This window comes from Alosa sapidissima, chromosome 10 (genome assembly GCF_018492685.1).
Source record: "Alosa sapidissima isolate fAloSap1 chromosome 10, fAloSap1.pri, whole genome shotgun sequence".
Lineage (NCBI taxonomy): Eukaryota > Metazoa > Chordata > Actinopteri > Clupeiformes > Clupeidae > Alosa > Alosa sapidissima.
This window is the reverse complement of record NC_055966.1, coordinates 32,883,150-32,898,721: the sequence shown is the minus strand read 5'-3', so window position 1 is coordinate 32,898,721 and position 15,572 is coordinate 32,883,150.

Below are 15,572 nucleotides of genomic sequence, written 5' to 3'. Positions count from 1 at the left end.
GACCTACGTAACATAGTTTGAATGAAGTTTCTACGTTAAACGGTTGAAGCTGCATTAAATGCGTTAGAAGAAGAAGAAGAACTAGAAAAGCATTTCCTGAAGGAAATACAGTGCATGAAAATGCAAAAATATGATGTAAAATATCATAGAGTAAAAACAAACTATATTGGTTGCTAGGTAGATGAGGTTTAATATAGTTGTCATGACTGAACAGTTAAATAGGTGGATAGTTTATATAGGTAAATGATTTACTTGGTAGATAAGGTTTAATATAGTTGGAATGATTGAACGGTTAAATAAGTGGATAGTTTAAATGGTTAAATTATTTAGGTAGATAGTTGACGATAACTGACACTTGGAATGGCTCTAATGTTTGCTAGCAGTTATGCTAACTATGTTAACAAAGATAATAATGTTAACCAAATTACTATGCTAACTAGCATGCTAACACACTAGCATGCTAACTATGCTAACCACGTTACTTAGCTAACTTAGCTAATCATTTTAAGCAGTTTTGCTAACAATGCTAACTAGCATGCTAACATGCTAGCATGCTAACTATGCTAACCATGTGACTTAGCTAACTTAGCTAATCATTTTTAACAGTTTTGCTAAAAATGCTAACTAGCATGCTAACATGCTAGCATGCTAACTATGTTAACCATGTGACTTAGCTAACTTAGCTAACTAGCTACAGTGGGTAGGAGTCATAGTTGATGACAGGTAACAGTTACAATGGCTGAACAGTTAAAAAGTTCAGTAGTTTAAAGGGTTAAATTGTTTAACAGTGAAATATTGTAGTGAGGACTTTTATTTTGAAACAGTTTTTGGCAGAGGAAGCAGTTGAACAGGATGTGTAGTCTTAATAGGGCCAGTTTGTATGCTTAAAGCCTGAGACTGGCAGTTGATCCAGGTGGCCCGACCACCTGCCATAGGATTCTAATTGCTTAACGGCCGTATTGTGATGTCATAATCATAATGTTAAGTCAATGGGGAAATTTTGATTCGTTTTTAATTAATAGTTTAAAAAGTATAAAAGTGACAAAGTTGAAAAATACATAGCACCCATGTCCTAAGTAAGACCTACGTAACATAGTTTGAATGAAGTTTCTACGTTAAACGGTTGAAGCTGCATTAAGTGCGTTAGAAGAAGAAGAAGAATAAGAACTAGAAAAGCATTTCCTGAAGGAAATACAGTGCATGAAAATGCAAAAATATGACGTAAAAAAATCCTACAGAGTAAAAACAAACTATATTAGTTGCTAGGTAGATGAGGTTTAATATAGTTGGAATGACTGAACAGTTAAATAAGTGGATAGTTTAAATGGTTAAATTATTTAGGTAGATAGTTGACGATAACTGACAGTTACTATGCTTACCACGTTACTCAGCTAACTTAGCTAATCATTTTTAGAAGTTTTGCTAACTATGCTAACTAGCATGCTAACATGCTAACCACGTTACTTAGCTAACATAGCTAATCATTTTTAGCAGTTATGCTAACTATGTTAACTAGCATGTTAGCATGCTAACTATGCTAACCACGTTACTTAGCTAACTTAGCTAATCGTTTTAGCAGTTTTGCTAAAAATTTTAACTAGCATGCTAACATGCTAACTATGCTAACCACGTTACTTAGCTAACTTAGCTAATCGTTTTCAGCAGTTTTGCTAAAAATGCTAATTAGCATGCTAACATGCTAACTATGCTAACCATTTGACTTAGCTAACTTAGCTAATCATTTTTAGCAGTTTTGCTAAAAATGCTAACTAACATGCTAACATGCTAGCATGCTAAAAATGCTAACCATGCTACTTAGCTAACTAGCTACAGTGGGTAGGAGTCATAGTTGATGACAAGTAACAGTTACAATGGCTGAACAGTTAAAAAGTTCAGTAGTTTAAAGGGTTAAATTGTTTAACAGTAAAATATTATAGTGAGGACTTTTATTTTGAAACAGTTTTTAGCAGAGGAAGCAGTTGAACAGGATGTGTAGTCTTAATAGGGCCAGTTTGTATGCTTAAAGCCTGAGACTGGCAGTTGGTCCAGGTGGCCCGAACGCCTGCCATAGGATTCTAATTGCTTAACGGCCGTATTGTGATGTCATAATCATAATGTTAAGTCAATGGGGAAATTTTGATTAGTTTTTAATTAATAGTTTAAAAAGTATAAAAGTTACAAAGCTGAAAAATACATAGCACCCATGTCCCAAGTAAGACCTACGTAACATAGTTTGAATGAAGTTTCTACGTTAAACGGTTGAAGCTGCATTAAATGCGTTAGCGGAAGAATAAGAATAAGAACTAGAAAAGCATTTCCTGAAGGAAATACAGTGCATGAAAATGCAAAAATATGATGTAAAATATCATACAGAGTAAAAACAAACTATATTGGTTGCTAAGTAGATGAGGTTTAATATAGTTGGAATGACTGAACAGTTAAATAGGTGGATAGTTTAAATGGTTAAATGGTTAAATTATTTAGGTAGATAGTTGACGATAACTGACAGTTGGAATGGCTCTAATGTTTGCTAGCAGTTATGCTAACTATGTTAACAAAGATAATAATGTTAACAAAGTTACTATGCTAACTAGCATGCTAACATGCTAGCATGCTAACTATGCTAACCATGTTACTTAGCTAATCGTTTTTAGTAGTTTTGCTAAAAATGCTAACTAGCATGCTAACATGCTAGCGCTAGCATGCTAACTATGCTAACCACGTTACTTAGCTGACTTAGCTAATCGTTTTTAGCGGTTTTGCTAAAAATGCTAACTAGCATGCTAGCATGCTAACTATGCTAACCACGTTACTTAGCTGACTTAGCTAATCGTTTTTAGCAGTTTTGCTAAAAATGCTAACTAGCATGCTAACATGCTAGCATGCTAACTATGCTAACCATGTGACTTAGCTAACTTAGCTAATCATTTTAAGCAGTTTTGCTAAAAATGCTAACTAGCATGCTAACATGCTAGCATGCTAACTATGCTAACCATGTGACTTAGCTAACTTAGCTAATCATTTTAAGCAGTTTTGCTAAAAATGCTAACTAGCATGCTAACATGCTAGCATGCTAACTATGCTAACCATGTGACTTAGCTAACTTAGCTAACTAGCTACAGTGGGTAGGAGTCATAGTTGATGACAAGTAACAGTTACAATGGCTGAACAGTTAAAAAGTTCAGTAGTTTAAAGGGTTGAATTGTTTAACAGTGAAATATTGTAGTGAGGACTTTTATTTTGAAACAGTTTTTGGCAGAGGAAGCAGTTGAACAGGATGTGTAGTCTTAATAGGGCCAGTTTGTATGCTTAAAGCCTGAGACTGGCAGTTGGTCCAGGTGGCCCGAACACCTGCCATAGGATTCTAATTGCTTAACGGCCGTATTGTGATGTCATAATCATAATGTTAAGTCAATGGGGAAATTTTGATTCGTTTTTAATTAATAGTTTAAAAAGTATAAAAGTGACAAAGTTGAAAAATACATAGCACCCATGTCCTAAGTAAGACCTACGTAACATAGTTTGAATGAAGTTTCTACGTTAAACGGTTGAAGCTGCATTAAGTGCGTTAGAAGAAGAAGAAGAATAAGAACTAGAAAAGCATTTCCTGAAGGAAATACAGTGCATGAAAATGCAAAAATATGACGTAAAAAAATCCTACAGAGTAAAAACAAACTATATTAGTTGCTAGGTAGATGAGGTTTAATATAGTTGGAATGACTGAACAGTTAAATAAGTGGATAGTTTAAATGGTTAAATTATTTAGGTAGATAGTTGACGATAACTGACAGTTACTATGCTTACCACGTTACTCAGCTAACTTAGCTAATCATTTTTAGAAGTTTTGCTAACTATGCTAACTAGCATGCTAACATGCTAACCACGTTACTTAGCTAACATAGCTAATCATTTTTAGCAGTTATGCTAACTATGTTAACTAGCATGTTAGCATGCTAACTATGCTAACCACGTTACTTAGCTAACTTAGCTAATCGTTTTTAGCGGTTTTGCTAAAAATGCTAACTAGCATGCTAGCATGCTAATTATGCTAACCACGTTACTTAGCTGACTTAGCTAATCGTTTTTAGCAGTTTTGCTAAAAATGCTAACTAGCATGCTAACATGCTAGCATGCTAACCATGTGACTTAGCTAACTTAGCTAATCATTTTAAGCAGTTTTGTTAAAAATGCTAACTAGCATGCTAACATGCTAGCATGCTAACTATGCTAACCATGTGACTTAGCTAACTTAGCTAATCATTTTAAGCAGTTTTGCTAAAAATGCTAACTAGCATGCTAACATGCTAACCATGTTACTTAGCTAACTTAGCTAACTAGCTACAGTGGGTAGGAGTCATAGTTGATGACAAGTAACAGTTACAATGGCTGAACAGTTAAAAAGTTCAGTAGTTTAAAGGGTTGAATTGTTTAACAGTGAAATATTGTAGTGAGGACTTTTATTTTGAAACAGTTTTTGGCAGAGGAAGCAGTTGAACAGGATGTGTAGTCTTAATAGGGCCAGTTTGTATGCTTAAAGCCTGAGACTGGCAGTTGGTCCAGGTGGCCCGAACACCTGCCATAGGATTCTAATTGCTTAACGGCCGTATTGTGATGTCATAATCATAATGTTAAGTCAATGGGGAAATTTTGATTAGTTTTTAATTAATAGTTTAAAAAGTATAAAAGTTACAAAGTTGAAAAATACATAGCACCCATGTCCTAAGTAAGACCTACGTAACATAGTTTGAATGAAGTTTCTACGTTAAACGGTTGAAGCTGCATTAAATGCGTTAGAAGAAGAAGAAGAACTAGAAAAGCATTTCCTGAAGGAAATACAGTGCATGAAAATGCAAAAATATGATGTAAAATATCATAGAGTAAAAACAAACTATATTGGTTGCTAGGTAGATGAGGTTTAATATAGTTGTCATGACTGAACAGTTAAATAGGTGGATAGTTTATATAGGTAAATGATTTACTTGGTAGATAAGGTTTAATATAGTTGGAATGATTGAACGGTTAAATAAGTGGATAGTTTAAATGGTTAAATTATTTAGGTAGATAGTTGACGATAACTGACACTTGGAATGGCTCTAATGTTTGCTAGCAGTTATGCTAACTATGTTAACAAAGATAATAATGTTAACCAAATTACTATGCTAACTAGCATGCTAACACACTAGCATGCTAACTATGCTAACCACGTTACTTAGCTAACTTAGCTAATCATTTTAAGCAGTTTTGCTAACAATGCTAACTAGCATGCTAACATGCTAGCATGCTAACTATGCTAACCATGTGACTTAGCTAACTTAGCTAATCATTTTTAACAGTTTTGCTAAAAATGCTAACTAGCATGCTAACATGCTAGCATGCTAACTATGTTAACCATGTGACTTAGCTAACTTAGCTAACTAGCTACAGTGGGTAGGAGTCATAGTTGATGACAGGTAACAGTTACAATGGCTGAACAGTTAAAAAGTTCAGTAGTTTAAAGGGTTAAATTGTTTAACAGTGAAATATTGTAGTGAGGACTTTTATTTTGAAACAGTTTTTGGCAGAGGAAGCAGTTGAACAGGATGTGTAGTCTTAATAGGGCCAGTTTGTATGCTTAAAGCCTGAGACTGGCAGTTGATCCAGGTGGCCCGACCACCTGCCATAGGATTCTAATTGCTTAACGGCCGTATTGTGATGTCATAATCATAATGTTAAGTCAATGGGGAAATTTTGATTCGTTTTTAATTAATAGTTTAAAAAGTATAAAAGTGACAAAGTTGAAAAATACATAGCACCCATGTCCTAAGTAAGACCTACGTAACATAGTTTGAATGAAGTTTCTACGTTAAACGGTTGAAGCTGCATTAAGTGCGTTAGAAGAAGAAGAAGAATAAGAACTAGAAAAGCATTTCCTGAAGGAAATACAGTGCATGAAAATGCAAAAATATGACGTAAAAAAATCCTACAGAGTAAAAACAAACTATATTAGTTGCTAGGTAGATGAGGTTTAATATAGTTGGAATGACTGAACAGTTAAATAAGTGGATAGTTTAAATGGTTAAATTATTTAGGTAGATAGTTGACGATAACTGACAGTTACTATGCTTACCACGTTACTCAGCTAACTTAGCTAATCATTTTTAGAAGTTTTGCTAACTATGCTAACTAGCATGCTAACATGCTAACCACGTTACTTAGCTAACATAGCTAATCATTTTTAGCAGTTATGCTAACTATGTTAACTAGCATGTTAGCATGCTAACTATGCTAACCACGTTACTTAGCTAACTTAGCTAATCGTTTTAGCAGTTTTGCTAAAAATTTTAACTAGCATGCTAACATGCTAACTATGCTAACCACGTTACTTAGCTAACTTAGCTAATCGTTTTCAGCAGTTTTGCTAAAAATGCTAATTAGCATGCTAACATGCTAACTATGCTAACCATTTGACTTAGCTAACTTAGCTAATCATTTTTAGCAGTTTTGCTAAAAATGCTAACTAACATGCTAACATGCTAGCATGCTAAAAATGCTAACCATGCTACTTAGCTAACTAGCTACAGTGGGTAGGAGTCATAGTTGATGACAAGTAACAGTTACAATGGCTGAACAGTTAAAAAGTTCAGTAGTTTAAAGGGTTAAATTGTTTAACAGTAAAATATTATAGTGAGGACTTTTATTTTGAAACAGTTTTTAGCAGAGGAAGCAGTTGAACAGGATGTGTAGTCTTAATAGGGCCAGTTTGTATGCTTAAAGCCTGAGACTGGCAGTTGGTCCAGGTGGCCCGAACGCCTGCCATAGGATTCTAATTGCTTAACGGCCGTATTGTGATGTCATAATCATAATGTTAAGTCAATGGGGAAATTTTGATTAGTTTTTAATTAATAGTTTAAAAAGTATAAAAGTTACAAAGCTGAAAAATACATAGCACCCATGTCCCAAGTAAGACCTACGTAACATAGTTTGAATGAAGTTTCTACGTTAAACGGTTGAAGCTGCATTAAATGCGTTAGCGGAAGAATAAGAATAAGAACTAGAAAAGCATTTCCTGAAGGAAATACAGTGCATGAAAATGCAAAAATATGATGTAAAATATCATACAGAGTAAAAACAAACTATATTGGTTGCTAAGTAGATGAGGTTTAATATAGTTGGAATGACTGAACAGTTAAATAGGTGGATAGTTTAAATGGTTAAATGGTTAAATTATTTAGGTAGATAGTTGACGATAACTGACAGTTGGAATGGCTCTAATGTTTGCTAGCAGTTATGCTAACTATGTTAACAAAGATAATAATGTTAACAAAGTTACTATGCTAACTAGCATGCTAACATGCTAGCATGCTAACTATGCTAACCATGTTACTTAGCTAATCGTTTTTAGTAGTTTTGCTAAAAATGCTAACTAGCATGCTAACATGCTAGCGCTAGCATGCTAACTATGCTAACCACGTTACTTAGCTGACTTAGCTAATCGTTTTTAGCGGTTTTGCTAAAAATGCTAACTAGCATGCTAGCATGCTAACTATGCTAACCACGTTACTTAGCTGACTTAGCTAATCGTTTTTAGCAGTTTTGCTAAAAATGCTAACTAGCATGCTAACATGCTAGCATGCTAACTATGCTAACCATGTGACTTAGCTAACTTAGCTAATCATTTTAAGCAGTTTTGCTAAAAATGCTAACTAGCATGCTAACATGCTAGCATGCTAACTATGCTAACCATGTGACTTAGCTAACTTAGCTAATCATTTTAAGCAGTTTTGCTAAAAATGCTAACTAGCATGCTAACATGCTAGCATGCTAACTATGCTAACCATGTGACTTAGCTAACTTAGCTAACTAGCTACAGTGGGTAGGAGTCATAGTTGATGACAAGTAACAGTTACAATGGCTGAACAGTTAAAAAGTTCAGTAGTTTAAAGGGTTGAATTGTTTAACAGTGAAATATTGTAGTGAGGACTTTTATTTTGAAACAGTTTTTGGCAGAGGAAGCAGTTGAACAGGATGTGTAGTCTTAATAGGGCCAGTTTGTATGCTTAAAGCCTGAGACTGGCAGTTGGTCCAGGTGGCCCGAACACCTGCCATAGGATTCTAATTGCTTAACGGCCGTATTGTGATGTCATAATCATAATGTTAAGTCAATGGGGAAATTTTGATTCGTTTTTAATTAATAGTTTAAAAAGTATAAAAGTTACAAAGTTGAAAAATACATAGCACCCATGTCCTAAGTAAGACCTACGTAACATAGTTTGAATGAAGTTTCTACGTTAAACGGTTGAAGCTGCATTAAATGCGTTAGAAGAAGAAGAAGAACTAGAAAAGCATTTCCTGAAGGAAATACAGTGCATGAAAATGCAAAAATATGATGTAAAATATCATACAGAGTAAAAACAAACTATATTGGTTGCTAAGTAGATGAGGTTTAATATAGTTGGAATGACTGAACAGTTAAATAGGTGGATAGTTTAAATGGTTAAATGGTTAAATTATTTAGGTAGATAGTTGACGATAACTGACAGTTGGAATGGCTCTAATGTTTGCTAGCAGTTATGCTAACTATGTTAACAAAGATAATAATGTTAACAAAGTTACTATGCTAACTAGCATGCTAACATGCTAGCATGCTAACTATGCTAACCATGTTACTTAGCTAATCGTTTTTAGTAGTTTTGCTAAAAATGCTAACTAGCATGCTAACATGCTAGCGCTAGCATGCTAACTATGCTAACCACGTTACTTAGCTGACTTAGCTAATCGTTTTTAGCGGTTTTGCTAAAAATGCTAACTAGCATGCTAGCATGCTAACTATGCTAACCACGTTACTTAGCTGACTTAGCTAATCGTTTTTAGCAGTTTTGCTAAAAATGCTAACTAGCATGCTAACATGCTAGCATGCTAACTATGCTAACCATGTGACTTAGCTAACTTAGCTAATCATTTTAAGCAGTTTTGCTAAAAATGCTAACTAGCATGCTAACATGCTAGCATGCTAACTATGCTAACCATGTGACTTAGCTAACTTAGCTAACTAGCTACAGTGGGTAGGAGTCATAGTTGATGACAAGTAACAGTTACAATGGCTGAACAGTTAAAAAGTTCAGTAGTTTAAAGGGTTGAATTGTTTAACAGTGAAATATTGTAGTGAGGACTTTTATTTTGAAACAGTTTTTGGCAGAGGAAGCAGTTGAACAGGATGTGTAGTCTTAATAGGGCCAGTTTGTATGCTTAAAGCCTGAGACTGGCAGTTGGTCCAGGTGGCCCGAACACCTGCCATAGGATTCTAATTGCTTAACGGCCGTATTGTGATGTCATAATCATAATGTTAAGTCAATGGGGAAATTTTGATTCGTTTTTAATTAATAGTTTAAAAAGTATAAAAGTTACAAAGTTGAAAAATACATAGCACCCATGTCCTAAGTAAGACCTACGTAACATAGTTTGAATGAAGTTTCTACGTTAAACGGTTGAAGCTGCATTAAATGCGTTAGAAGAAGAAGAAGAACTAGAAAAGCATTTCCTGAAGGAAATACAGTGCATGAAAATGCAAAAATATGATGTAAAATATCATACAGAGTAAAAACAAACTATATTGGTTGCTAAGTAGATGAGGTTTAATATAGTTGGAATGACTGAACAGTTAAATAGGTGGATAGTTTAAATGATTAAATTATTTAGGTAGATAGTTGACGATAACTGACAGTTGGAATGGCTCTAATGTTTGCTAGCAGTTATGCTAACTATGTTAACAAAGATAATAATGTTAACAAAGTTACTATGCTAACTAGCATGCTAACATGCTAGCATGCTAACTATGCTAACCATATGACTTAGCTAACTTAGCTAATCATTTTAAGAGGTTTTGCTAAAAATGCTAACTAGCATGCTAACATGCTAGCATGCTAACTATGCTAACCATGTGACTTAGCTAACTAGCTACAGTGGGTAGGAGTCATAGTTGATGACAAGTAACAGTTACAATGGCTGAACAGTTAAAAAGTTCAGTAGTTTAAAGGGTTAAATTGTATAACAGTAAAATATTATAGTGAGGACTTTTATTTTGAAACAGTTTTTGGCAGAGGAAGCAGTTGAACAGGATGTGTAGTCTTAATAGGGCCAGTTTGTATGCTTAAAGCCTGAGACTGGCAGTTGGTCCAGGTGGCCCGAACACCTGCCATAGGATTCTAATTGCTGTGATGTCATAAAGGCCCAATGTTAAGTCAATGGGGAAATTTTGATAGTTTTTAATTAATAGTTTAAAAAGTATAAAAGTTACAAAGATGAAAAATACAAAGCCCACATGTCCTAATTAAGACCTACGCGTCAATGTTTGAATGAAGTTTCTACGTTAAACGGTTGAAGCTGCATTAGCTGCGTTAGAAGAAGAATAATAATAACTAGAAAATCATTTCCTGAAGGAAATACAGTGCATGAAAATGCAAAAATATGATGTAAAATATCATACAGAGTAAAAACAAACTATATTGGTTGCTAAGTAGATGAGGTTTAATATAGTTGGAATGACTGAACAGTTAAATAGGTGGATAGTTTAAATGGTTAAATGGTTAAATTATTTAGGTAGATAGTTGACGATAACTGACAGTTGGAATGGCTCTAATGTTTGCTAGCAGTTATGCTAACTATGTTAACAAAGATAATAATGTTAACAAAGTTACTATGCTAGCATGCTAACTATGCTAACCATGTTACTTAGCTAATCATTTTTAGTAGTTTTGCTAAAAATGCTAACTAGCATGCTAACATGCTAGCGCTAGCATGCTAACTATGCTAACCACGTTACTTAGCTGACTTAGCTAATCGTTTTTAGCGGTTTTGCTAAAAATGCTAACTCACATGCTAGCATGCTAACTATGCTAACCACGTTACTTAGCTGACTTAGCTAATCATTTTAAGCAGTTTTGCTAAAAATGCTAACTAGCATGCTAACATGCTAGCATGCTAACTATGCTAACCACGTTACTTAGCTAACTTAGCTAATCATTTTAAGCAGTTTTGCTAAAAATGCTAACTAGCATGCTAGCATGCTAACTATGCTAACCATGTGACTTAGCTAACTTAGCTAATCATTTTAAGCAGTTTTGCTAAAAATGCTAACTAGCATGCTAACATGCTAGCATGCTAACTATGCTAACCATGTGACTTAGCTAACTTAGCTAATCATTTTAAGCAGTTTTGCTAAAAATGCTAACTAGCATGCTAACATGCTAGCATGCTAACCATGTGACTTAGCTAACTTAGCTAATCATTTTAAGCAGTTTTGCTAAAAATGCTAACTAGCATGCTAGCATGCTAGCATGCTAACTATGCTAACCATGTTACTTAGCTAACTTAGCTAACTAGCTACAGTGGGTAGGAGTCATAGTTGATGACAAGTAACAGTTACAATGGCTGAACAGTTAAAAAGTTCAGTAGTTTAAAGGGTTAAATTGTTTAACAGTAAAATATTATAGTGAGGACTTTTATTTTGAAACAGTTTGGCAGAGGAAGCAGTTGAACAGGATGTGTAGTCTTAATAGGGCCAGTTTGTATGCTTAAAGCCTGAGACTGGCAGTTGGTCCAGGTGGCCCGAAAACCTGCCATAGGATTCTAATTGCTTAACGGCCGTATTGTGATGTCATAATCATAATGTTAAGTCAATGGGGAAATTTTGATTAGTTTTTAATTAATAGTTTAAAAAGTATAAAAGTTACAAAGATGAAAAATACAAAGCCCACATGTCCTAATTAAGACCTACGCGTCAATGTTTGAATGAAGATTCTACGTTAAACGGTTGAAGCTGCATTAGCTGCGTTAGAAGAAGAATAATAACTAGAAAAGCATTTCCTGAAGGAAATACAGTGCATGAAAATGCAAAAATATGATGTAAAATATCATACAGAGTAAAAACAAACTATATTGGTTGCTAAGTAGATGAGGTTTAATATAGTTGGAATGACTGAACAGTTAAATAGGTGGATAGTTTAAATGGTTAAATTATTTAGGTAGATAGTTGACGATAACTGACAGTTGGAATGGCTCTAATGTTTGCTAGCAGTTATGCTAACTATGTTAACAAAGATAATAATGTTAACAAAGTTACTATGCTAACTAGCATGCTAGCATGCTAACTATGCTAACCATGTTACTTAGCTAATCGTTTTTAGTAGTTTTGCTAAAAATGCTAACTAGCATGTTAACATGCTAGCGCTAGCATGCTAACTATGCTAACCACGTTACTTAGCTGACTTAGCTAATCGTTTTTAGCGGTTTTGCTAAAAATGCTAACTAGCATGTTAGCATGCTAACTATGCTAACCACGTTACTTAGCTGACTTAGCTAATCGTTTTAAGCAGTTTTGCTAAAAATGCTAACTAGCATGCTAACATGCTAGCATGCTAACTATGCTAACCATGTGACTTAGCTAACTTAGCTAATCATTTTAAGCAGTTTTGCTAAAAATGCTAACTAGCATGCTAACTATGCTAGCATGCTAACTATGCTAACCATGTGACTTAGCTAACTTAGCTAATCATTTTAAGCAGTTTTGCTAAAAATGCTAACTAGCATGCTAACATGCTAACATAAAAGTTACAAAGTTGAAAAATACATAGCACCCATGTCCTAAGTAAGACCTACGTAACATAGTTTGAATGAAGTTTCTACGTTAAACGGTTGAAGCTGCATTAAATGCGTTAGAAGAAGAAGAAGAACTAGAAAAGCATTTCCTGAAGGAAATACAGTGCATGAAAATGCAAAAATATGATGTAAAATATCATACAGAGTAAAAACAAACTATATTGGTTGCTAAGTAGATGAGGTTTAATATAGTTGGAATGACTGAACAGTTAAATAGGTGGATAGTTTAAATGATTAAATTATTTAGGTAGATAGTTGACGATAACTGACAGTTGGAATGGCTCTAATGTTTGCTAGCAGTTATGCTAACTATGTTAACAAAGATAATAATGTTAACAAAGTTACTATGCTAACTAGCATGCTAACATGCTAGCATGCTAACTATGCTAACCATATGACTTAGCTAACTTAGCTAATCATTTTAAGAGGTTTTGCTAAAAATGCTAACTAGTATGCTAACATGCTAGCATGCTAACTATGCTAACCATGTGACTTAGCTAACTAGCTACAGTGGGTAGGAGTCATAGTTGATGACAAGTAACAGTTACAATGGCTGAACAGTTAAAAAGTTCAGTAGTTTAAAGGGTTAAATTGTATAACAGTAAAATATTATAGTGAGGACTTTTATTTTGAAACAGTTTTTGGCAGAGGAAGCAGTTGAACAGGATGTGTAGTCTTAATAGGGCCAGTTTGTATGCTTAAAGCCTGAGACTGGCAGTTGGTCCAGGTGGCCCGAACACCTGCCATAGGATTCTAATTGCTGTGATGTCATAAAGGCCCAATGTTAAGTCAATGGGGAAATTTTGATAGTTTTTAATTAATAGTTTAAAAAGTATAAAAGTTACAAAGATGAAAAATACAAAGCCCACATGTCCTAATTAAGACCTACGCGTCAATGTTTGAATGAAGTTTCTACGTTAAACGGTTGAAGCTGCATTAGCTGCGTTAGAAGAAGAATAATAATAACTAGAAAATCATTTCCTGAAGGAAATACAGTGCATGAAAATGCAAAAATATGATGTAAAATATCATACAGAGTAAAAACAAACTATATTGGTTGCTAAGTAGATGAGGTTTAATATAGTTGGAATGACTGAACAGTTAAATAGGTGGATAGTTTAAATGGTTAAATGGTTAAATTATTTAGGTAGATAGTTGACGATAACTGACAGTTGGAATGGCTCTAATGTTTGCTAGCAGTTATGCTAACTATGTTAACAAAGATAATAATGTTAACAAAGTTACTATGCTAACTAGCATGCTAACATGCTAGCATGCTAACATGCTAGCATGCTAACTATGCTAACCATGTTACTTAGCTAATCGTTTTTAGTAGTTTTGCTAAAAATGCTAACTAGCATGCTAACATGCTAGCGCTAGCATGCTAACTATGCTAACCACGTTACTTAGCTGACTTAGCTAATCGTTTTTAGCGGTTTTGCTAAAAATGCTAACTCACATGCTAGCATGCTAACTATGCTAACCACGTTACTTAGCTGACTTAGCTAATCATTTTAAGCAGTTTTGCTAAAAATGCTAACTAGCATGCTAACATGCTAGCATGCTAACTATGCTAACCATGTGACTTAGCTAACTTAGCTAATCATTTTAAGCAGTTTTGCTAAAAATGCTAACTAGCATGCTAACATGCTAACTATGCTAACCATGTGACTTAGCTAACTTAGCTAATCATTTTAAGCAGTTTTGCTAAAAATGCTAACTAGCATGCTAACATGCTAGCATGCTAACCATGTGACTTAGCTAACTTAGCTAATCATTTTAAGCAGTTTTGCTAAAAATGCTAACTAGCATGCTAGCATGCTAGCATGCTAACTATGCTAACCATGTTACTTAGCTAACTTAGCTAACTAGCTACAGTGGGTAGGAGTCATAGTTGATGACAAGTAACAGTTACAATGGCTGAACAGTTAAAAAGTTCAGTAGTTTAAAGGGTTAAATTGTTTAACAGTAAAATATTATAGAGAGGACTTTTATTTTGAAACAGTTTTTGGCAGAGGACGCAGTTAACAGGATGTGTAGTCTTAATAGGGCCAGTTTGTATGCTTAAAGCCTGAGACTGGCAGTTGGTCCAGGTGGCCCGAACACCTGCCATAGGATTCTAATTGCTTAACGGCCGTATTGTGATGTCATAATCATAATGTTAAGTCAATGGGGAAATTTTGATTAGTTTTTAATTAATAGTTTAAAAAGTATAAAAGTTACAAAGATGAAAAATACAAAGCCCACATGTCCTAATTAAGACCTACGCGTCAATGTTTGAATGAAGTTTCTACGTTAAACGGTTGAAGCTGCATTAGCTGCGTTAGAAGAAGAATAATAATAACTAGAAAAGCATTTCCTGAAGGAAATACAGTGCATGAAAATGCAAAAATATGATGTAAAATATCATACAGAGTAAAAACAAACTATATTGGTTGCTAAGTAGATGAGGTTTAATATAGTTGGAATGACTGAACAGTTAAATAGGTGGATAGTTTAAATGGTTAAATGGTTAAATTATTTAGGTAGATAGTTGACGATAACTGACAGTTGGAATGGCTCTAATGTTTGCTAGCAGTTATGCTAACTATGTTAACAAAGATAATAATGTTAACAAAGTTACTATGCTAACTAGCATGCTAACATGCTAGCATGCTAACATGCTAGCATGCTAACTATGCTAACCATGTTACTTAGCTAATCGTTTTTAGTAGTTTTGCTAAAAATGCTAACTAGCATGCTAACATGCTAGCGCTAGCATGCTAACTATGCTAACCACGTTACTTAGCTGACTTAGCTAATCGTTTTTAGCGGTTTTGCTAAAAATGCTAACTCACATGCTAGCATGCTAACTATGCTAACCACGTTACTTAGCTGACTTAGCTAATCATTTTAAGCAGTTTTGCTAAAAATGCTAACTAGCATGCTAACATGCTAGC